This window comes from Oncorhynchus gorbuscha, unplaced genomic scaffold (assembly GCF_021184085.1).
Source record: "Oncorhynchus gorbuscha isolate QuinsamMale2020 ecotype Even-year unplaced genomic scaffold, OgorEven_v1.0 Un_scaffold_4257, whole genome shotgun sequence".
NCBI classification, from domain to species: domain Eukaryota; kingdom Metazoa; phylum Chordata; class Actinopteri; order Salmoniformes; family Salmonidae; genus Oncorhynchus; species Oncorhynchus gorbuscha.
The window spans coordinates 14,537-36,992 of record NW_025748312.1 but is presented as its reverse complement, the minus strand read 5'-3'; the positions used below and the strand labels follow the sequence as shown (position 1 = coordinate 36,992).

The window sequence follows — 22,456 nt, the reverse complement described above, 5'->3', positions numbered from 1 at the left end:
TGTTGGCTTGTGAACATTATTCTAGTTATTTTGTTCATATAAAGAATCTCCAAGAAAAGTTTGAATAGCACACCCAAGATATAGAGTTTTACATCCCTGTGGCTGTTATACTTGATCAGTAGACCAGTTGATTTTGTTCAACTGTTTTTAGGTGATTGAAATGAACATCCGAATTATTATTATGTCACTCCTCACACCGTTCGCCTGACCCGGTCAATCTTTCTGTACAGATTTGAAATTAAAAGAAGCTGAAAACAGCAAGAAGAAGGAGAAAGAGGAGAAGAAAAAGAACCACGAGGAAGAACAGAAGAAGAAGGGAGAGATCGTCCAGCGGCCATCATGAAGACAGAACTCATCAGGACCAGCAAGTGGTGAGTTCATCCTCTGATCCCAAACCTCGTCTTATGAAGAAAACAACGCGGCCATTTTGTGTTTTCCGTAGTCTTTAACCGGTACGCTGTGCCTATGCCCCTGTAAGGTTATGTCCTACAACAAGGAGAGGAGGACTAAACGGGATGAGAAGCTGGATAAAAGTCTCAGGCCATGGAGGAACTGAAAGCGGAGAGAGAAGAAGAAAACGAGGACAGGTCTGTTTGGCTGTGTAGTGTTTGTCCTCGCATTTTCATTGTCGTCAAGCGATTACATGTAGTCAATAGTTAGCATTTATGCACTGGGTCAACGGGAGGAAGTGAAACAGGAGGCTTTATCTGTTTTTTTCCCCAATAAGAAACGTTACAGACCTTTGATCTCTGTTGGGAGAACAGAATACGTGTTTAGGAAATGTACTTTAAATAAAGTCTGCTAAATGACAACAAAACACCAATGGATTTGGACAGCGGAGCTCCTGGCGAAACGGCTGCCCCTGAAAACCAGCGAGGTTTACCGGACGATGAGGAGGAGGAAGAGGAGGAGGACGACGACAAATCATCCGTGAAAGTGCGCAGTTCACACTCTTCATCTTATTCCGAAGACGAAGAGTGAGTATCTTTCTATCTATCCTCTGCAGATAATGATAGACATTAGGGTTTAATTGGTAGTACTACTGTGTCTCAGCTGTAGATAGACAGATAATGGTTGAATTGATAGTACTACTGTGTGTCTCAGCTGTAGATAGACAGATAATGGTTGAATTGATAGTACTACTGTGTGTCTCAGCTGTAGATAGACAGATAATGGTTGAATTGATAGTACTACTGTGTGTCTCAGCTGTAGATAGACAGATAATGGTTGAATTGATAGTACTACTGTGTGTCTCAGCTGTAGATAGACAGATAATGGTTTAATTGATAGTACTACTGTGTGTCTCAGCTGTAGATTGACAGATAATGGTTGAATTGATAGTACTACTGTGTGTCTCAGCTGTAGATTGACAGATAATGGTTGAATTGATAGTACTACTGTGTGTCTCAGCTGTAGATTGACAGATAATGGTTTAATTGATAGTACTACTGTGTGTGTCAGCTGTAGATTGACAGATAATGGTTGAATTGATAGACAGATAATGGTTTAATTGATAGTACTGTGTATGTCAGCTGTAGATGGACGAATAATGGTTTAATTGATAGTACTACTGTGTGTCTCAGCTGTAGATGGACGAATAATGGTTTAATTGATAGTACTACTGTGTGTCTCAGCTGTAGATAGACAGATAATGGTTTAATTGATAGTACTACTGTGTCTCAGCTGTAGATGGACAGATAATGGTTTAATTGATAGTACTACTGTGTGTGTCAGCTGTAGATAGTTGTTCAGTGTCAGGTAACGTTTTGATCATAGCTCTATATGACAGTTGGTTCCATTCGGTCTTGTAAGTTGTTTTTCTTGAGTTAAGAAAACACTTTTTTTTTTTTTTTAGTTAAAAAAAAATTAACCAACAATTGAACACCTCTCTGCATGACCTCCGTTTCCTGTCTTGTGGCGTTCCAGGAAAGAGGAGACGCCACCAAAGTCTCAACCCGTGTCGCTACCAGACGAACTGAACCGCGTCCGTCTGTCCCGCCACAAACTGGAACGCTGGTGTCACATGCCGTTCTTCCAGAAGACGGTCAGCGGCTGCTTCGCATTTGATTGGCATCGGGAACAGTAGTAGCAAACCAGTTTACAGGGTAACCACATGCGGTTTAATTGGGGCAGTTTCCTGGACCCAGATTAAGATTTATTTTTATAAAGTTCAATGGTGAATCTCCATTGAAAGTGACTCGGGTTTACTCTGTCTGAGGGAAACCAGCCTGAATCAGTCTTCCTATTTAACTTTGGAGATTGTTCCTTGGCCAAACATTTTGTACATGTTTCAGTTAGCTATGTTCAATAATGAGTATTTCTTGTACTTCCCTGTGACAAGGTGGCTGAAATAGTTGACGTGGTAGAGACTGCTAAAGTGTACCAGTTGGGAACGACCCGACCAACAAAGGACTACAGTTACGGTAAAACTACTCAGCTCTTACCTGCTACTACTCTGTTTCTCTCCTCCTCTGTCTGTTTCTCTCTTCTTCTCTCTGTTTCTCTCCTCTTCTCTCTGTTTCTCTCCTCCTCTGTCTGTTTCTCTCCTCTTCTCTCTGTTTCTCTCCTCTTCTCTCTGTTTCTCTCCTCTTCTCTCTGTTTCTCTCCTCTTCTCTCTGTTTCTTCTCCTGTTTCTTCTTCTCTCTGTTTCTCTCCTCTTCTCTCTGTTTCTGTTTCTCTCTCTTCGCTCTGTTTCTCTCCTCTTCTCTCTGTTTCTCTCCTCTTCTCTCTGTTTCTCTCCTCTCTTCTGCTCTGTTTCTCTCCTCTTCGCTCTGTTTCTCCCTCTTCGCTCTGTTTCTCCCTCTTCGCTCTGTTTCTCTCCTCTTCGCCTCTGTTTCTCTCCTCTTCGCTCTGTTTCTCTCCTCTTCTCTCTGTTTCTCTCTCTCTCCTGTCTGTTTCTCTCCTCTCCTGTCTGTTTCTCTCCTCTCCTGTCTGTTTCTCTCCTCTCCTGTCTGTTTCTCTCCTCTCCTGTCTGTTTCTCTCCTCTCCTGTCTGTTTCTCTCTCTCCTGTCTGTTTCTCTCCTGTCTGTTTCTCTCCTCTCCTGTCTGTTTCTCTCCTCTTCTCTCTGTCTGTTTCTCTTCTCTCTGTCTGTTTCTCTCCTCTTCTCTCTGTCTGTTTCTCTTCTCTCTCTGTCTGTTTCTCTCCTCTTCTCTCTGTCTGTTTCTCTCCTCTTCTCTCTGTCTGTTTCTCTCCTCTCTCTCTGTCTGTTTCTCTCCTCTTCTCTCTGTCTGTTTCTCTCCCTCCTCTGCCCGCTTCTCTCCGCTCTCTCCTCTTCTCTCTGTCCGTTTCTCTCCTCCTCTGCCCGCTTCTCTCCTCCTCTGCCCGCTTCTCTCCTCCTCTGTCCGCTTCTCTCCTCCTCTGTCCGCTTCTCTCCTCCTCTGTCCGTTTCTCTCCTCCTCTGCCCGCTTCTCTCCTCCTCTGCCCGCTTCTCTCCTCCTCTGCCCGCTCTCTCCTCCTGCCCGCTCTCTCCTCCTCTGCCCGCTTCTCTCCTCCTCTGCCCGCTTCTCTCCTCCTCTGTCTGTTTCTCTCCTCCTCTGTCTGTTTCTCTCCTCCTCTGTCTGTTTCTCTCCTCCTCTGTCTGTTTCTCTCCTCCTCTGTCTGTTTCTCTCCTCCTCTCTGTTTCTCTGTGCCGACTAAATGTTTCTCTGTGCTCTGTCCCATATTTCTCCTCTAGCCATGGTGGTGACACCCGAGTCTTCAGACTGGAGTTTGTGTCTAATCAGGAGTTCACAGAAAACGAGTTCATGAAGTGGAAAGAGGCGGTGAGTTGACTGGAGGAGCATGCTTATTGGATGTTGACTTGAGGAAGTGGCAGTGGTAGCGTGCTGATTGGATGAGCCATAGTTGCTTTAACTTCATCACCTGGTAGATGGCAAGACTTCAAACGACAGACCATTTGAATAACGAGAGTGAATGTTGTGGATCTAAGTTGGATAGTTAGATGGCTGGTTAGGTGGCTGGTTAGATGCCTAATTAGGTGGCTGGTTAGATGGCTGGTTAGATGCCTAATTAGGTGGCTGGTTAGATGGCTGGTTAGATGGCTGGTTAGATGCCTAATTAGGTGGCTGGTTAGGTGGCTGGTTAGGTGGCTGGTTAGATGGCTGGTTAGATGGCTGGTTAGATGGCTGGTTAGATGGCTGGTTCGGTGCCTAGTTAGATGGCTGGTTAGATGGCTGGTTAGGTGGCTGGTTAGGTGGCTGGTTAGATGCCTAATTAGATGCCTGATTAGATGGCTGGTTAGATGGCTGGTTAGATGGCTGGTTAGATGGCTGGTTAGATGGCTGGTTAGATGGCTGGTTAGATGGCTGGTTAGATGGCTGGTTTGATGCCTAATTAGATGGCTGGTTTGATGCCTAATTAGATGGCTGGTTAGATGGCTGGTTAGGTGGCTGGTTAGGTGGCTGGTTATGCCTAATTAGATGGCTGGTTAGGTGGCTGGTTATGCCTAATTAGATGGCTAGTTGGATGGCTGGATATGTGGCTGCTTTGGTGCCTGGTTAGGTGCCTGGTTAGGTGCCTGGTTAGGTGCCTGGTTAGGTGCCTGGTTAGGTGCCTGGTTAGGTGGCTGGTTAGGTGGCTGGTTAGGTGGCTGGATGGCTAGTTAGGTGGCTGGATGGCTAGTTAGGTGGCTAGTTAGGTGGCTAGTTAGCCTCATGGGTTATGCCATGTTATGTCAGGATTACGTCAGCCTGTCGTAGAGCAGTGTCTAGTGGAGTATTGAAGGTGTTTGATATGTCTCCTCTCTGTCTACAGATGATCATAGCCAGTATGCAGGTTCCCACTCTAGATGAGATCAATAAGAAGGAACAGGCCATCAAAGAGGCTTGTAACTACAAATTCAACGACAAAGACATCGAGGACGTAAGTAGTATGACATGATCAAAAGTATGTGGACACCTGCTCGTCCATCTCATTCCAAAAATCATGGGCATTAATATAGAGTTGGGCCCCCCCTTTACTGCTATCACAGCCTCTATTCTTGTGGGAAGGCTTTCCACTAGATGGGGGGGGGGGGCTTGCCTCCATTCAGCCACAGGCATTAGTGAGGTCGGGCACTGATGTTGGGGCGATGAGGCAAATTCATCCCAAAGTTGTTCGATAGGGTTGAGGTCAGGGCTCTGTGCAGGCCAGTCAAGTTCTTCCACACCGATGTCCACAAACCATTTCTGTGTGGACCTCGCTTTTGAAAACGGGGACATTGTCATGTTGAAACAGAAAAGGGCCTTCCCCAAACTGTTGCCACAAAGTTGGAAGCACAGAATTGTTTAGAATGTCATTATATGCTGTAGCGTTAAGATTTCCCTTCAGTGGACCTAAGGGGCCTCAACCATTAAAAACAGCCCCAGACCATTATTACTCCTCCACCAAACTTTACAGTTGGCACTGTGCATTGGGGCAGGTAGCGTTCTCCTGGCCAAACCCAGATTTGTCCATCAGACTGCCAGAATTTGAAGTGTGGTTCATCACTCCAGAGGACACGTTTCCACTGCTCCAGAGTCCAATGACGGTGAGCTTTACACCACTCCAGCCGACGCTTGGCATTGCGCATGGTGATCTTAGGCTTGTGTTCTCGGCTGCTTGAACATGGAAACCCATTTCATGAAAGTACCGACGAAACAGTTATTGTGCTGACGTTGCTTCCAGAGGCAGTTTGGAACTCTGTAGCGAGTGTTGCAACCGAGGACAGACACACTTTGATGTACTTCAGCACTTGTGTTCCAAGCTCCAACAGTGCAGTAGTGTCTAGAAATTCACAACAATACACACACATCTAAAGTAAAAGAATGGAATGAAGAAATATATGAATATTAGATCGAGCAATGTCAGAGTGGCTTTGGCTAAAATACAGTAGAATAGAATCCAGTATATAGAGATGAGTAAAGCAAAATATGGAAACATTATGAAAGTGTTCCATTATCAAAGGGACCCCGTGTTCCATTATCAAAGGGACCCCGTGTTCCATTATCAAAGGGACCCCGTGTTCCATTATCAAAGGGACCCCGTGTTCCATTATCAAAGGGACCCCGTGTTATCAAAGGGACCCCGTGTTTCCATTATCAAAGGGACCCGTGTTCCATTATCAAAGGGACCCCGTGTTCCATTATCAAAGGGACCCCGTGTTCCATTATCAAAGGGACCCCGTGTTCCATTATCAAAGGGACCCCGTGTTCCATTATCAAAGGGACCCCGTGTTCCATTATCAAAGGGACCCCGTGTTCCATTATCAAAGGGACCCCGTGTTCCATTATCAAAGGGACCCACGTGTTCCATTATCAAAGGGACCCCGTGTTCCATTATCAAAGGGACCCCGTGTTCCATTATCAAAGGGACCCGTGTTCCATTATCAAAGGGACCCCGTGTTCCATTATCAAAGGGACCCCGTGTTCCATTATCAAAGGGACCCGTGTTCCATTATCAAATCAAAGGGACCCGTGTTCCATTATCAAAGGGACCCGTGTTCCATTATCAAAAGGGACCCCGTGTTCCATTATCAAAGGGACCCCGTGGTTCCATTATCAAAGGGACCCCGTGTTCCATTATCAAAGGGACCCCGTGTTCCATTATCAAAGGGACCCCGTGTTCCATTATCAAAGGGACCCCGTGTTCCATTATCAAAGGGACCCCGTGTTCCATTATCAAAGGGACCCCGTGTTCCATTATCAAAGGGACCCCGTGTTCCATTATCAAAGGGACCCCAAAGGGACCCGTGTTCCATTATCAAAGTGGGACCCTGTTCCATTATCAAAGGGACCCCGTGTTCCATTATCAAAGGGACCCGTGTTCCATTATCAAAGGGACCCGTGTTCCATTATCAAAGGGACCCCGTGTTCCATTATCAAAGGGACCCCGTGTTCCATTATCAAAGACGGACCCCGTGTTCCATTATCAAAGGGACCCCGTGTTCCATTATCAAAGGGACCCCGTGTTCCATTATCAAAGGACCCCGTGTTCCATTATCAAAGGGACCCCGTGTTCCATTATCAAAGGGACCCCGTGTTCCATTATCAAAGGGACCCCGTGTTCCATTATCAAAGGTTCCACATCAAAGGGACCCCGTGTTCCATTATCAAAGGGACCCGTGTTCCATTATCAAAGGGACCCCGTGTTCCATTATCAAAGGGACCCGTGTTCCATTATCAAAGGGACCCCGTTCCATTTCCAAAGGGACCCCGTGTTCCATTATCAAAGGGACCCCGTGTTCCATTATCAAAGGGACCCATTATCAAAGGGACCCCGTGTTCCATTATCAAAGGGACCCCGTGTTCCATTATCAAAGGGACCCCGTGTTCCATTATCAAAGGGACCCCGTGTTCCATTATCAAAGGGACCCCGTGTTCCATTATCAAAGGGACCCCGTGTTCCATTATCAAAGGGACCCCGTGTTCCATTATCAAAGGGACCCCGTGTTCCATTATCAAAGGGACCCGTGTTCCATTATCAAAGGGACCCCCATTATCAAAGGACCCCGTGTTCCATTATCAAAAGGGACCCGTGTTCCATTATCAAAGGGACCCCGTGTTCCATTATCAAAGGGACCCCGTGTTCCATTATCAAAGGACCCCGTGTTCCATTATCAAAGGGACCCGTGTTCCATTATCAAAGGGACCCCGTGTTCCATTATCAAAGGGACCCAAAGGGACCCGTGTTCCATTATCAAAGGGACCCCGTGTTCCATTATCAAAGGGACCCGTGTTCCATTATCAAAGGGACCCATTTATCAAAGGGACCCGGACCCCGTGTTCCATTATCAAAGGGACCCCGTGTTCCATTATCAAAGGGACCCCGACCCCGTGTTCCATTATCAAAGGGACCCCGTGTTCCATTATCAAAGGGACCCCGTGTTCCATTATCAAAGGACCCCGTGTTCCATTATCAATTAGGGACCCCGTGTTCCATTGTTCCATTATCAAAGGGACCCCGTGTTCCATTATCAAAGGGACCCCGTGTTCCATTATCAAAAGGGACCCCGTGTTCCATTATCAAAGGGACCCCGTGGACCCCGTGTTCCATTATCAAAGGGACCCCGTGTTCCATTATCAAAGGGACCCCGTGTTCCATTATCAAAGGGACCCCGTGTTCCATTATCAAAGGGACCCCGTGTTCCATTATCAAAGGGACCCCGTGTTCCATTATCAAAGGGACCCCGTGTTCCATTATCAAAGGGACCCCCGTGTTCCATTATCAAAGGGACCCCGTGTTCCATTATCAAAGGGACCCCGTGTTCCATTATCAAAGGGACCCCGTGTTCCATTATCAAAGGGACCCCGTGTTCCATTATCAAAGGGACCCCGTGTTCCATTATCAAAGGGACCCCGTGTTCCATTATCAAAGGGACCCCGTGTTCCATTATCAAAGGGACCCCGTGTTCCATTATCAAAGGGACCCCGTGTTCCATTATCAAAGGGACCCCGTGTTCCATTATCAAAGGGACCCGTGTTCCATTATCAAAGTGTTTCCATTATCAAAGGGACCCGTGTTCCATTATCAAAGGGACCCGTGTTCCATTATCAAAGGGACCCGTGTTCCAATCAAAGGGACCCCCATTATCAAAGGGACCCGTGTTCCATTATCAAAGGGACCCCCATTATCAAAGGGACCCGTGTTCCATTATCAAAGGGACAAAGGACCCGTGTTCCATTATCAAATTATCAAAGACCCGTGTTCCATTATCAAAGGGACCCCGTGTTCCATTATCAAAGGGACCCGTTTCCATTATCAAAGGACCCCGTGTTCCATTATCAAAGGGACCCGTGTTCCATTATCAAAGGGACCCGTGTTCCATTATCAAAGGGACCCGTGTTCCATTATCAAAGGGACCCCGTGTTCCATTATCAAAGGGACCCGTGTTCCATTATCAAAGTGTTCCATTATCAAACCCGTGTTCCATTATCAAAGGACCCCGTGTTCCATTATCAAAGGGACCCCGTGTTCCATTATCAAAGGGACCCCGTGTTCCATTATCAAAGGGACCCGTGTTCCATTATCAAAGGGACCCCGTGTTCCATTATCAAAGGGACCCCGTGTTCCATTATCAAAGGGACCCCGTGTTCCATTATCAAAGGGACCCCGTGTTCCATTATCAAAGGGACGGTTCCATTATCAAAGGACCCGTGTTCCATTATCAAAGGGACCCCGTGTTCCATTATCAAAGGACCCCGTGTTCCATTATCAAAGGTTATCAAAGGACCCGTGTTCCATTATCAAAGGGACCCCGTGTTCCATGGGTGTCCCCGTGTTCCATTATCAAAGATCCCTGTTCCATTATCAAGGGACCCGTGTTCCATTATCAAAGGGACCCGTGTTCCATTATCAAAGGGACTTCCATTATCAAAGTGTTCCATTATCAAAGGGACCCCGTGTTCCACAAAGGGACCCCGTGTTCCATCGGTGTTCCATTATCAAAGGGTCCTGTTCCATTATCAAAGGGACCCCGTGTTCCATTATCAAAGGGACCCCGTGTTCCATTATCAAAGGGACCCCGTGTTCCATTATCAAAGGGACCCCGTGTTCCATTATCAAAGGGACCCGTGTTCCATTATCAAAGTGTTCATTATCAAAGGGACCCCGTGTTCCATGTGTTTATGTATTTTGGGCTGACCTCGATAGCGGTCTGAACAGGAAGTGGCTCGGGTGGTTGATGTCCTTTGATCTTTATGGCCTTCCTGTGACATCGGGTGGTGTAGGTGTCCTGGAGGGCAGGTAGTTTGCCCCCGGTGATGCGTTGTGCAGACCCCACTACCCTCTGGAGAGCCCTGCAGTTGCGGGCGGAGCAGTTGCCGTACCAGGCGGTGATACAGCCTGACAGGGCGCTCTCAATTGAGCATCTGTAAAAGTGTTTATTTATTTTATTTCACCTTTATTTAACCAGGTAGGCAAGTTGAGAACAAGTTCTCATTTACAACTGCGACCTGGCCAAGATAAAGCAAAGCAGTTCGACAGATACAACGACACAGAGTTACACATGGAGTAAAACAAACATACAGTCAATAATACGGTAGAAACAAGTCTATATACAATGTGAGCAAATGAGGTGAGAAGGGAGGTAAAGGCAAAAAATGCCATGGTGGCAAAGTAAATACAATATAGCAAGTAAAACACTGGAATGGTAGATTTGCAATGGAAGAATGTGCAAAGTAGAAATAAAAATAATGGGGTGCAAAGGAGCAAAATAAATAAAATAAATACAGTTGGGAAAGAGGTAGTTGTTTGGGCTAAATTATAGGTGGGCTATGTACAGGTGCAGTAATCTGTGAGCTGCTCTGACAGTTGGTGCTTAAAGCTAGTGAGGGAGATTAGTGTTTCCAGTTTCAGAGATTTTTGTAGTTCGTTCCAGTCATTGGCAGCAGAGACCTGGAAGGAGAGGCGGCCAAAGAAAGAATTGGTTTTGGGGGTGCCTAGAGAGATATACCTGCTGGAGAGTGTGCTACAGGTGGGAGATGCTATGGTGAGGGTTTGTGTTTGTGAGGGTCTTAGGTGACAAGCCAGATTTCTTCAGCCTCCCGAGGTTGAAGAGGCGCAACACCACACTGTCTGTGTGGGTGAACCATTTCAGATGGTCCGTGATGTTTATGCCGAGGAACTTAAAACGTTTCACCTTCTCTAGTGCGATCCCATCGGTGTGGTTAGGGAGGTGCTCCCTCTGCTGTCTCCCGAAGTCCACGATCAGCTCCTTCGTTTTGTTGACGTTGAGGGAGAGGTTATTGTCCTGGCACCTCTCTGCCAGGGCCTCACCTCCTCTCTGCCAGGGGCCTCACCTCCTCTCTGCCAGGGGCCTCACCTCCTCTCTGCCAGGGGCCTCACCTCCTCTCTGCCAGGGGCCTCACCTCCTCTCTGCCAGGGGCCTCACCTCCTCTCTGCCAGGGGCCTCACCTCCTCTCTGCCAGGGGCCTCACCTCCTCTCTGCCAGGGGCCTCACCTCCTCTCTGCCAGGGGCCTCACCTCCTCTCTGCCAGGGCCCTCACCTCCTCTCTGCCAGGGCCCTCACCACCTCTCTGCTAGGGCCCTCACCTCCTCTCTGCCAGGGCCCTCACCTCCTCTCTGCCAGGGCCCTCACCTCCTCTCTGCCAGGGCCCTCACCTCCTCTCTGCCAGGGCCCTCACCTCTTCTCTGCCAGGGCCCTCACCTCCTCTCTGCCAGGGCCCTCACCTCACCACACTTAGAAATCCTCACTTAGAAGTCTAAGATGTATCAAAGAATATTCTATCCAGCTCAGGGCTCCAGCTATGATCAAACTCGTTGGTTACAGCAGAGACGTTCTGTCCCCTCCTGGACCGAGATCCACGCTGCCTAAATTGTTTTGTGGGTAAAAAAAAATCATTTTATTTACAAATGTTATTTTTTTGGGTAATCCGGTAATACTATATGCCCCGGTATGGTACGGAAACTACATGATGGAATAACGATCTGGAGACTGCCCAACCCTTAGTGTATAATGTTGAATTTCAACCCAGATGTGATTTAGTTGTTGATTTGTCTATTCACAGATTGTAAAAGAGAAAGACAGGTTCCGAAAGGCGCCTTCCAACTACGCCATGAAGAAAACATCACTACTCAAAGATAAGGTAGATTAACACACGTTTCTTAACCCAGGAAGTTTGTTTTTCATTAGCTGTGTACTACTGTGTACTTTTTATAGTTGTGTGTACTACTGTGTACTGCTGTGGGTACTACTGTGTACTTTTTATAGTTGTGTGTACTGCTGTGTGTACTGCTGTGTGTACTGCTGTGTGTACTGCTGTGTGTACTGCTGTGTGTACTGCTGTGTGTACTGCTGTGTGTACTACTGTGTGTACGACTGTGCACTGCTGTGTGTATGACTGTGCACTGCTGTGTGTACGACTGTGCACTGCTGTGTGTACGACTGTGCACTGCTGTGTGTACGACTGTGCACTGCTGTGTGTACGACTGTGCACTGCTGTGTGTACGACTGTGCACTGCTGTGTGTACGACTGTGCACTGCTGTGTGTACGACTGTGCACTGCTGTGTGTACGACTGTGCACTGCTGTGTGTACGACTGTGCACTGCTGTGTGTACGACTGTGCACTGCTGTGCGTACGACTGTGCACTGCTGTGCGTACGACTGTGCACTGCTGTGCGTACGACTGTGCACTGCTGTGCGTACGACTGTGCACTGCTGTGCGTACGGCTGTGCACTGCTGTGCGTACGGCTGTGCACTGCTGTGCGTACGGCTGTGCACTGCTGTGCGTACGGCTGTGCACTGCTGTGCGTACGGCTGTGCACTGCTGTGCGTACGGCTGTGTGCACTGCTGTGTGTACTGCTATTTATTGTGTGTGTGGTCCTCCCCTTCCTCCTCTGAGGAGCCCCCACTGGTATATACACATGTTATGTGTGTTCTCACCTCCAGGCAATGGCAGAGGAGAGTGGAGAAGGAGACCGAGCCAAAGAGATCCAGGACCAGCTGAATGAGTTGGAGGAGAGGGCCGAGCATCTGGACAGACAGAGGACCAAAAACATCTCTGCCATCAGGTGAGACCATCGCCTGTCTTCCCCCTTCGCCTGTCTTCCCCTTCGCCTGTCTTCCCCTTCGCCTGTCTTCCCCTTCGCCTGTCTTCCCCTTCGCCTGTCTTCCCCCCTTCGCCTGTCTTCCCCCTTCGCCTGTCTTCCCCCTTCCGTCTTCGCCTGTCTTCCGTCTTCGCCTGTCTTCCCCCCGTCTCCCCCCCAAGTTGGTGTTATAACGTTGTTCTTTACCTGATGCATAGTTTGCTGATCAGTAAAATTCTGTTCTGTACTATATAGGTGACGCTCTTATCCAGAGAGACTTACAGTAGTGAGTCATTTAACAGACTCTCTTATCCAGAGAGACTGACAGTAGTGAGTCATTTAGCAGACTCTCTTATCCAGAGAGACTGACAGTAGTGAGTCATTTAACAGACTCTTATCCAGAGAGACTGACAGTAGTGAGTCATTTAACAGACTCTTATCCAGAGAGACTGACAGTAGTGAGTCATTTAACAGACTCTTATCCAGAGAGACTGACAGTAGTGAGTCATTTAGCAGACTCTCTTATCCAGAGAGACTGACAGTAGTGAGTCATTTAGCAGACTCTTATCCAGAGAGACTGACAGTAGTGAGTCATTTAACAGACTCTTATCCAGAGAGACTGACAGTAGTGAGTCATTTAACAGACTCTTATCCAGAGAGACTGACAGTAGTGAGTCATTTAACAGACTCTTATCCAGAGAGACTGACAGTAGTGAGTCATTTAACAGACTCTTATCCAGAGAGACTGACAGTAGTGAGTCATTTAGCCGACTCTTATCCAGAGAGACTGACAGTAGTGAGTCATTTAGCCGACTCTTATCCAGAGAGACTGACAGTAGTGAGTCATTTAGCCGACTCTTATCCAGAGAGACTTACAGTAGTGAGTCATTTGGCCGACTCTCTTATCCAGAGAGACTTACAGTAGTGAGTCATTTAGCAGACTCTCTTATCCAGAGAGACTTACAGTAGTGAGTCATTTAGCTGACTCTTATCCAGAGAGACTTACAGTGGTGAGTCATTTAGCTGACTCTCTGATCCAGAGAGACTTACAGTGGTGAGTCATTTAGCTGACTCTCTGATCCAGAGAGACTTACAGTAGTGAGTCATTTAACAGACTCTTACCCAGAGCGACTGGCAGTAGTGAGTGCATTACATTTGTGTACCTTTTCCCCGAATAGGTGCACCGTGGGAACAAACCCACAACCCTGGCGTCCTTAGAATCAATTTCAAAAGACAGAAAAAAATACAGATGTAGTTTTTTTTGGGGGGGTGGGGTGTCAGTAACTGTTGCCAGTCACTGACAGGCACTCAAGTAGCCCGTGTCAGCAAACATTTTTTAGATAGTCGAGCGGGCCAGCTATCTAAACTTAGATATATTGTCAAATGACCGACCGTGGGCCCCCATTTTTTTTTTTAAATGTAGTCACTCTCACTCAGATAACATATGGAAAACCATTTCTCTCCACCCATGGCAAAATGTGTAGAATTGCATGAAATTAAATTAATTATAACATTTTAAAATATTCTCTCCATCCCATGACAAAATGTGTATGATTGCAGGATATTCAAAATTGAGCTTTGGGCCCCCAAAAGGCTAGTGTGGGTAGGGATGTGGGCACGTAGACCAACAAACCTCTGCAGCCCCCCATTGATGAGTTCAGATCAAGTTGCCCATATCTGCCCTACCAACTGTTGCTGTCTCTTTCTCTCTTTCTCTCTCTCCCTCTCTCTTCTCTCTCTCCCTCTCTCTTTCTCTCTCTCTCTCTCTTTCTCTCTCTCTCCCCTCTCTCTCTCTTTCTCTCTCTCTCTCTCTCTCTCTATATCTCTTTCTCTCTCTCCCTCTCTCTTTCTCTTTCTCTCTCTCTCTCTCTCTCTTTCTCTCTCTCCCTCTCTCTTTCTCTTTCTCTCCCCCTCTCTATATCTCTTTTTGCATCTCTCGGTCTATCTCTCTGTTTATATAACCCTGTCTGCCTGTCCATCTGTTTTCTCCAGCTACATCAACCAGAGGAATCGGAGCTGGAACATCGTGGAGTCTGAGAAAGCCCTAGTGGTAAGTATCCGTACTACAGCTGTAGTGTCTTAATTTGATCAAAAATATGCCATTTAGCAGACGCTTTTATCCAAAGCGACTTACAGTCATGTGTGCATACATTCTACGTATGGGTGGTCCCGGGGATCGAACCCACTACCCTGGCGTTACAAGCACTGTTACGCAGCAGGAAATTCAAATGAGTGTGATTCACTGAACTTGCAGTTCTCTTCCTTGTCATTACATCTGAACTACTGTAGCCTATCAATTTTTTAAAATTTCTCGTTTAAAAAAAAAAGTGATTTATTTTATATATATATATATATTTTTTTTAATACTATTTCTGTCAGGCTGAAGGACAGAATGCCAAGATGCAGATGGACCCGTTTACTAGACGACAGTGCAAACCAACCATGGTGTCTAACGTAAGTCTGTCTGTCTCTACCATGGTGTCTAACGTAAGTCTGTCTGTCTCTACCATGGTGTCTAACGTAAGTCTGTCTGTCTCTACCATGGTGTCTAACGTAAGTCTGTCTGTCTCTACCATGGTGTCTAACGTAAGTCTGTCTGTCTCTACCATGGTGTCTAACGTAAGTCTGTCTGTCTCTACCATGGTGTCTAACGTAAGTCTCTCTCTCTCTCTACCATGGTGTCTAACGTAAGTCTCTCTGTCTCTCTACCATGGTGTCTAACATAAGTCTCTCTGTCTCTCTCTACCATGGTGTCTAACGTAAGTCTCTCTGTCTGTCTCTACCATGGTGTCTAACTCTGTCTGTCTCTACCATGGTGTCTATCTAAGTCTCTCTGTCTCTACCATGGTGTCTAACGTAAGTCTCTCTGTCTCTCTCTACCATGGTGTCTAACGTAAGTCTCTCTGTCTCTCTACCATGGTGTCTAACCATGGTGTCTAACGTAAGTCTCTCTGTCTCTCTCTACCATGGTGTCTAACATAAGTCTCTCTGTCTCTCTCTACCATGGTGTCTAACGTAAGTCTCTCTGTCTCTCTCTACCATGGTGTCTAACGTAAGTCTGTCTCTACCATGGTGTCTAACGTAAGTCTCTCTCTCTCTACCATGGTGTCTAACGTAAGTCTCTCTGTCTCTCTACCATGGTGTCTAACATAAGTCTCTCTGTCTCTCTCTACCATGGTGTCTAACGTAAGTCTCTCTGTCTGTCTCTACCATGGTGTCTAACGTAAGTCTCTCTGTCTCTCTCTACCATGGTGTCTAACGTAAGTCTCTCTGTCTCTCTCTACCATGGTGTCTAACGTAAGTCTCTCTGTCTGTCTCTACCATGGTGTCTATCGTAAGTCTGTCTCTACCATGGTGTCTAACGTAAGTCTCTCTGTCTCTCTACCATGGTGTCTAACGTAAGTCTCTCTGTCTCTCTCTCAATTCAACTCAAAGGGCTTTATTGGCATGGGAAACAGGTTAATGTATGCAGTAGTATAGTACAGTGCTGCTGAGGCAATGCGATAATTCAGTAGTTCATAGTAATACCAACCAGTAATACAAACCTCATACTATATTATATTATATATTATATATTACTGCATATATTACTTGCCAAAGCAAGTGAAATAGATAACTAACAAGAGTGAAATGAACAGTAAACATTACACTCACAAAGTTACAAAAGAATAGAGACATTTTCAAATGTTATATAATTGTCTCTGTACCGTTTGGTAACGATGGGCAAATAGTTAAAGTACAAAAGGGAAAATAAATAAACATAAATATGGGTTGTATTTACAATGGTGTTTGTTCTTCACTGGTTGCCCTTTTCTTGTGGCAACAGGTCACAAATCTTGCTGCTGTGATGTCACACTGTGGAATTTCACCCAGTAGATATGGGAGTTTATCAACATTTGATTTGTTTTCAAATTCTTTGTGGGTCTGTGTAATCTGAGGGAAATATGTCTCTCTAATATGGTCATACATTGGGCAGGAGGTTAGGAAGTGCAGCTCAGTTTCCACCTCATTTTGTGGGCAGTGTGCACATAGGCAGACATGGCTCTCAAGAGAAGACAGGCTATGGCGGGCCTTTCTCAATAGCAAGGCTATGCTCACTGTCTGTACATAGTCAAAGCTTTCCTTAAGTTTTGGTCAGTCACAGTGGTCAGGTATTCTGCCACTGTGTACTCTCTTTGTAGGTCAGTCACAGTGGTCAGGTATTCTGCCACTGTGTACTCTCTGTTTAGGGTCAGTCACAGTGGTCAGGTATTCTGCCACTGTGTACTCTCCTGTTTAGGGTCAGTCACAGTGGTCAGGTATTCTGCCACTGTGTACTCTCTGTTTAGGGTCAGTCACAGTGGTCAGGTATTCTGCCACTCTCTGTTTAGGGTCAGTCACAGTGGTCAGGTATTCTGCCACTGTGTCCTCTCTGTTTAGGGTCAGTCAGTGGTCAGGTATTCTGCCACTGTGTACTCTCTGTTTAGGGTCAGTCACAGTGGTCAGGTATTCTGCCACTGTGTCCTCTCTGTTTAGGGTCAGTCACAGTGGTCAGGTATTCTGCCACTGTGTACTCTGTTTAGGGTCAAATAGCATTCTAGTTTGCTCTGTTTTTTAAATTCTTTCTATTGTGTCGAGTAATTATCTTTTGTTTGCTCATTATTTGGTTGGGTCTAATTGTGCTGTTGTCCTGGGGCTCTGTGGGGTGTATTTGTGTTTGTGAACAGAGCCCCAGGACCAGCTTGCTTAGGGACTCTTCTCCAGGTTCATCTCTCTGTAGGTGATGGCTTTGTTAATGCAACGTTTGGGAATCGCTTCCTTTTAGGTGGTTGTAGAATTTAGTGTCTCTTTTCTGGATTTTGATAATCGGCAGGTATCGGCCTAGTTTTGTGCTGCATGCATTATTTGGTGTTTTACGTTGTACGCAGAGGATATTTTTGAAGAATTCTGCGTGCAGAGTCTCTACTTCCTGTTTGTCCCTTTTTGTGAATTCTTGGTTGGTGAGCGGACCCCAGACATCACAACCATGAAGGGCAATGGGTTCTAAATTCAGCAACAAAAAAAAACGTCCCTTTTTTCAGGACCCTGTCTTTTCGAAGATAATTCGTAAAAATCCAAATGTCTTCACAGATCTTCATTGCAAAGGGTTTAAACACTGTTTTCCATGTTCAATGAACCATAAACAAAATAAAGATGCCCAGGGTCCCTGCTCATCTGCGTGAACGGGCCTGAGGAATGCTTCAAGGAGGCATGAGGGCTGCAGATGTGGCCAGGGCAATAAATTGCAATGTCCGTACTGTGAGACGCCTAAGACGGCGCTACAGGGAGACAGGATGGACAGCTGATTGTCCTCCCAGTGCCAGACCATGTCTAACAACACCTGCATAGGATCGGTACATCCAAACACCACACCTGTAGGACAGGTACAGGATGGCAACAACAACTGTCCGGGTTACACCAGGAAAGCACAATCCCTCCATCAGTGCTCAGACTTTCCGCAATAGGCTGAAAGAGGCTGGACTTAGGGCTTGTAGGCCTGTTGTAAGGCAGGTCCTCACCGGCAACAACGTCGCCTATGGGCACAATCCCACTGTCGCTGGATCAGACAGGACTGGCAAAAAGTGCTCTTCACTGACTAGTCTCAACAGGGGTGATGGTCGGACTCGCGTTTATCGTCAAAGGAATAAGCGTTACACCGAGGCCTGTTCTCTGGAGTGGGATTGATTTGGAGGTGGAGGGTCCGTCATGGTCTGGGGCGGTGTGTCACAGCATCATCGGACTGAGCTTGTTGTCATCCCAGGCAATCTCAACAGCATGATCATCACACAGTTGCACCTTGTGCTGTGGACAAAAGGACACTCCCTAAAATGTGCAGTTCTGTCACACAACTCAATCACACAGATGTCTCAAATTTTGAGGTAGCGTGCAATTGGCTTGCTGACTGCAGGAATGTCCACCAGAGCTGTTGCCAGAGAATTGAATGTTCATTTCTCAACCATAAGCCGCTCAACCAACGTCATTTTAGAGAATTTGGCAGTTGCCAGAGAATTTAAAGTTAAAAATAAAAACATTGCAGCTTGCAGGTAGAAAATATCCAGATTTTTAAGTTTATTTTTTAAATCCTATAAATCACATTGGCCTATTATTAACTTGTGTTCCGCCCAAAGCTTTTAATTTTTAAGAATGTAATTAGGGAAGTCTGTTAAGAACAAATTCTTACTTACATTGACGGCCAAACCCGGACGACTCTGGGCCAATTGTGTGTAGCCCTATGGGCCGGTTGTGATACAGCCTGGAATCGAACCAGGGCCTGTAGTGACGCCTCTAGCACTGAGATGCAGTGCCTTAGACCGCTGCGCCACTCGTGAGCTTAAAGCATCAGCCAAGCTCAATTTATATTGTTATACATTTAAAAGGTGAGGTGGGGGGTAGCCAACCTCAGCAGTAAGGGCTACAAAGTCAGTCCCAGAGCCAGGGTGAGGGTTTGAATGCTGAGATGATAAAGTATCCACGAGCAACTTTAAGCGTTTTTTACACGTATTAAAATTCTGAATAACTTGCCTGTCTGCAGTACTTGCCTGTCTGCAGTATTGACGGTTTGTGTTTTGGCAGGCCAGAGACCCTTCAGTCCATGCAGCTATCCTCCAACACCTCAATGAGAAGTACGGAGAAGGGTCAGGCAAAGAGATGGACTTGGAGTTTGAGATGGGCAGGGGAGCAGGACAGGCTGCTCTCAAAGTCATCGACCCGACAAAGAACACCAGCGACCTGTCAGAGGACCTCTTTAAAGTTCACGACTTTGACGTCAAGATTGACCTACAGGTTCCCAACGCAGGTGAGACGGACAGTTTCAAATGTCTACGTAACAAAGTGGTGGGTTCGATCCATGCCTCCAGGAGGGTAGTTCAATGTGCACTAACAATACCGTTACACATGACACATGTATGTTTCCCCTGGGTACAGATCAGGGTACCCCCCCCTAGGTACAGATCGGGGGTTTCCAACCCCCTAGGTACAGATCGGGGTTTCAACCCCTAGGGTTTCAACCCCTAAATTGGTACAGATCGGGGTTCCGCAGGATAATTTTTGTTCAAACTGGCATGGCCACACCGCAAATAAACTTTATCTACCGGTCTGGTTAACAAGTCCTGTAATTTTTTGGGATACTCACTGAGGGCGGGGCTGATAAGGCAGGGTGTCACGGAACCAACCCGGTTGATTCTGAGAATTCAGCACAGTTATGTCCATTGAGATGAATTTGAGATTTCTTAAGTAAAGGGTCCACAGCATGTTTCTACTGTACAGAACACGGTTCAACAGTCCCTAGGATGAAATACAAAGCCTGTAGGTTTTAAAGATGCCTTGAGTAAAATACATACACTCCATGTTACTGCAAATACACATTATACCCCCTTTGTATAAATAAAGGACACATTAAATGTTTTTTTAATTTATCACAGTATGCTTCCAAGTTATAACATGTCATGAGTCCATATATATATATATATATATATATATATATATATATATATATATATATATATATATTATCACTGCTGCAATTGCTGTTACTTTACCTTCTTCTTAAAAGGAATTACATAGCCTATTGGCCAAAGCCGGCTATGACCAGCTAATGGATCAGCTTCCCCTCACCAAGTCCTAACCTTAACCACTTGTGAGGGAAATGCTAAACTCACTCAAGGTCAGCGTCTAGGGGAACCTACACCTGTAACAACAGATGTGTCAGACTAATGTTGTTCCTCTGGTGTGTTCCAGAAGCCAAGTCTCTGTCAGTGAGCCAACACCCTGGCAGTGAAGGACGGTGCTCCACGTAGGTCTCTCAACCTGGAGGACTACAAGAAGAGGAGGGCTTGATCTAAAGAACTGGGAAGTAGATGAGGGGCTTCAACGACTGATCAAATGGCCTAAAACCTCAGTCAGAACCACCTGCATGTTGGTTGGCCATTCGCCCCAGGGCACCAGTGTGTGTTTGAGGGAAGAGAGAGAGAGAGAGTGTGTGTGTGAGAGAGATGTGTGACCGTATGCTTGAGTGTGTGTGAGAGAGGCTGTCCATCTTAAAACAATAGGAAATAATAATTAAGAGAAGACAGAAGACAACTTTTTTTTTTTTCCTCGAAGGTTTTCTCTTAGAAGACAGTTGTTGACCTTTTTATTTTATTTTTCTCTCGTTTATTATGTGGTAAAAATTGTACTTGGAATTGTGTTTATTTTTCTTTTGTAATTTCTAAGTTTTTTTATAAATAAATCTAACGTTGGTTCTCCCTCATATGGATCTGAAGTTCACTCTTTTGGTGTCCAGTTCTTTTGCAAGGGCATAGTGGTTGTGGATTCTTACCTTGGCCAACTCTGTCTTGTAAGACTTAGATTGACATGATCTGAAGTTATTGGGACTGTCAACATTTATTGGGGTACAATCTTGATTCCCGCCCCCCCCCCCCCCCTGTTTCAGACACGGACTGTATTTTCTTCGTACATGATTTAGGTTTTCCCCTGACCTAAGAGGTTGAGGGCAGTACCACGTTCTCCAGCTGACCCGTTCTCTTTCTCAGACAGCAGGGCCGGCTCGTTATCTGCCTGGCTACTGGACAGCACTTTGTAAAGTCTACAAAAAAATATTAAAAAAATATAAAAAAAATGAATTTACATGGATCACAGAGAGAATTGTTTATTTTCTTTTTGGTACCCTTATCTCTCTCTTTTCCCTGGAGCAGATTCTAAGTGTTATCGATCCTTAAACAGTTCCTGTATTGATGTGGCATGCCATGGAAATAATTCCCATTTGCAGTGCGGCAGAATAAAGAGAGAGACTGTTTCGTAACATCTGTGTTCTCTTTGTGTGTTGTCTTTCCCTCCCCATTACCAGTGGTTGAGATACCTTTGGGTGTTGGCACTATCCCCATGAGTGATTTTTATTTTATTTCATTTATGTATTTATTTTACAGATAACTATCCTATTATTCACAAAAAGGTTCTGTCGAGTTTATTTTGTGCATATTGTAGGGTCTCTCAAATTACTGCAGTCAAGCCATCCACGCTTCAGACACGTCCTGAATTTGGGTGCACGAATACACAACACCTGACAATATCACATGTTTCTGGAAACTAAAACAGCTACTTATGTACAGATAGGGACATCACTAGTTACCACAGTCACAAAGTCATAAACCCTGCCTAAATTATACAATCTTAAAATAGGAACAAAAAGCTCATTTTTATTTAACTACATTTTTACGATTATAGCCATTTTGACTTAGCGTATCTAATGGAAACCACAGATTGAGAAGATGACTTAAAAATAATTTAAAGAAAAAAATGTAACAGTGCACACTGAGGAATAAATCTTTTTTCATTTTCGCACCTTATCAAACATTTCTCTGAAATCACAGGTAGAGTGAGGCTCCAGTAGCTTACTAGGTGTGCTGCTTTAATTTTTATTTTATTTAACTAGGCAAGTCGGTTAAGAACAAATTCTTATTTACAATGACAGCCTACCCCGGTAAAACCTGGGCAACGCTGGGCCAATTGTGCAATGACCTATGGGACTCCCAACCACGGCCGGATGTGATACAGCCTGGTTTTGAACCAGGGACTGTAGTGATGCCGCTTGCACTGAGGAGCAGTGCCTTAGACGGCTGCGCCACTCGGGAGCCCTAATACCACAGTGGTCAACTATTTCTCTCCAGAAATATGTTTAAAACCAATTATTTGTTATAACTAAGCCAAGATAGACCATGGCCTGTCGTTACCAATGGGAGCAAATGAATCATAGTGGGCAGACCCAAGTACGAGATATCGAGATCCTATTGGTGGGTTCTATCATTTATTTGCATATTTCAGTTAGGGAACGCCCACACTGAAGTGCTCGTGTGCAATAACTCAATTCGCCCTTGTACTCCATCTAAACAACAAACACATTTTAAACTTTGGAAAATGGTTAAGTCTACCAACTTA

The 22,456-nt window shown here is 45.7% G+C and overlaps 1 pseudogene; it reads left to right on the top strand.

The window, feature by feature from the left end:
• Positions 1–230: 230 nt before the first annotated feature.
• LOC124028480 lies at positions 231–20,359 on the top strand (annotated as a pseudogene).
• The last annotated feature ends 2,097 nt before the right edge of the window (positions 20,360–22,456 follow it).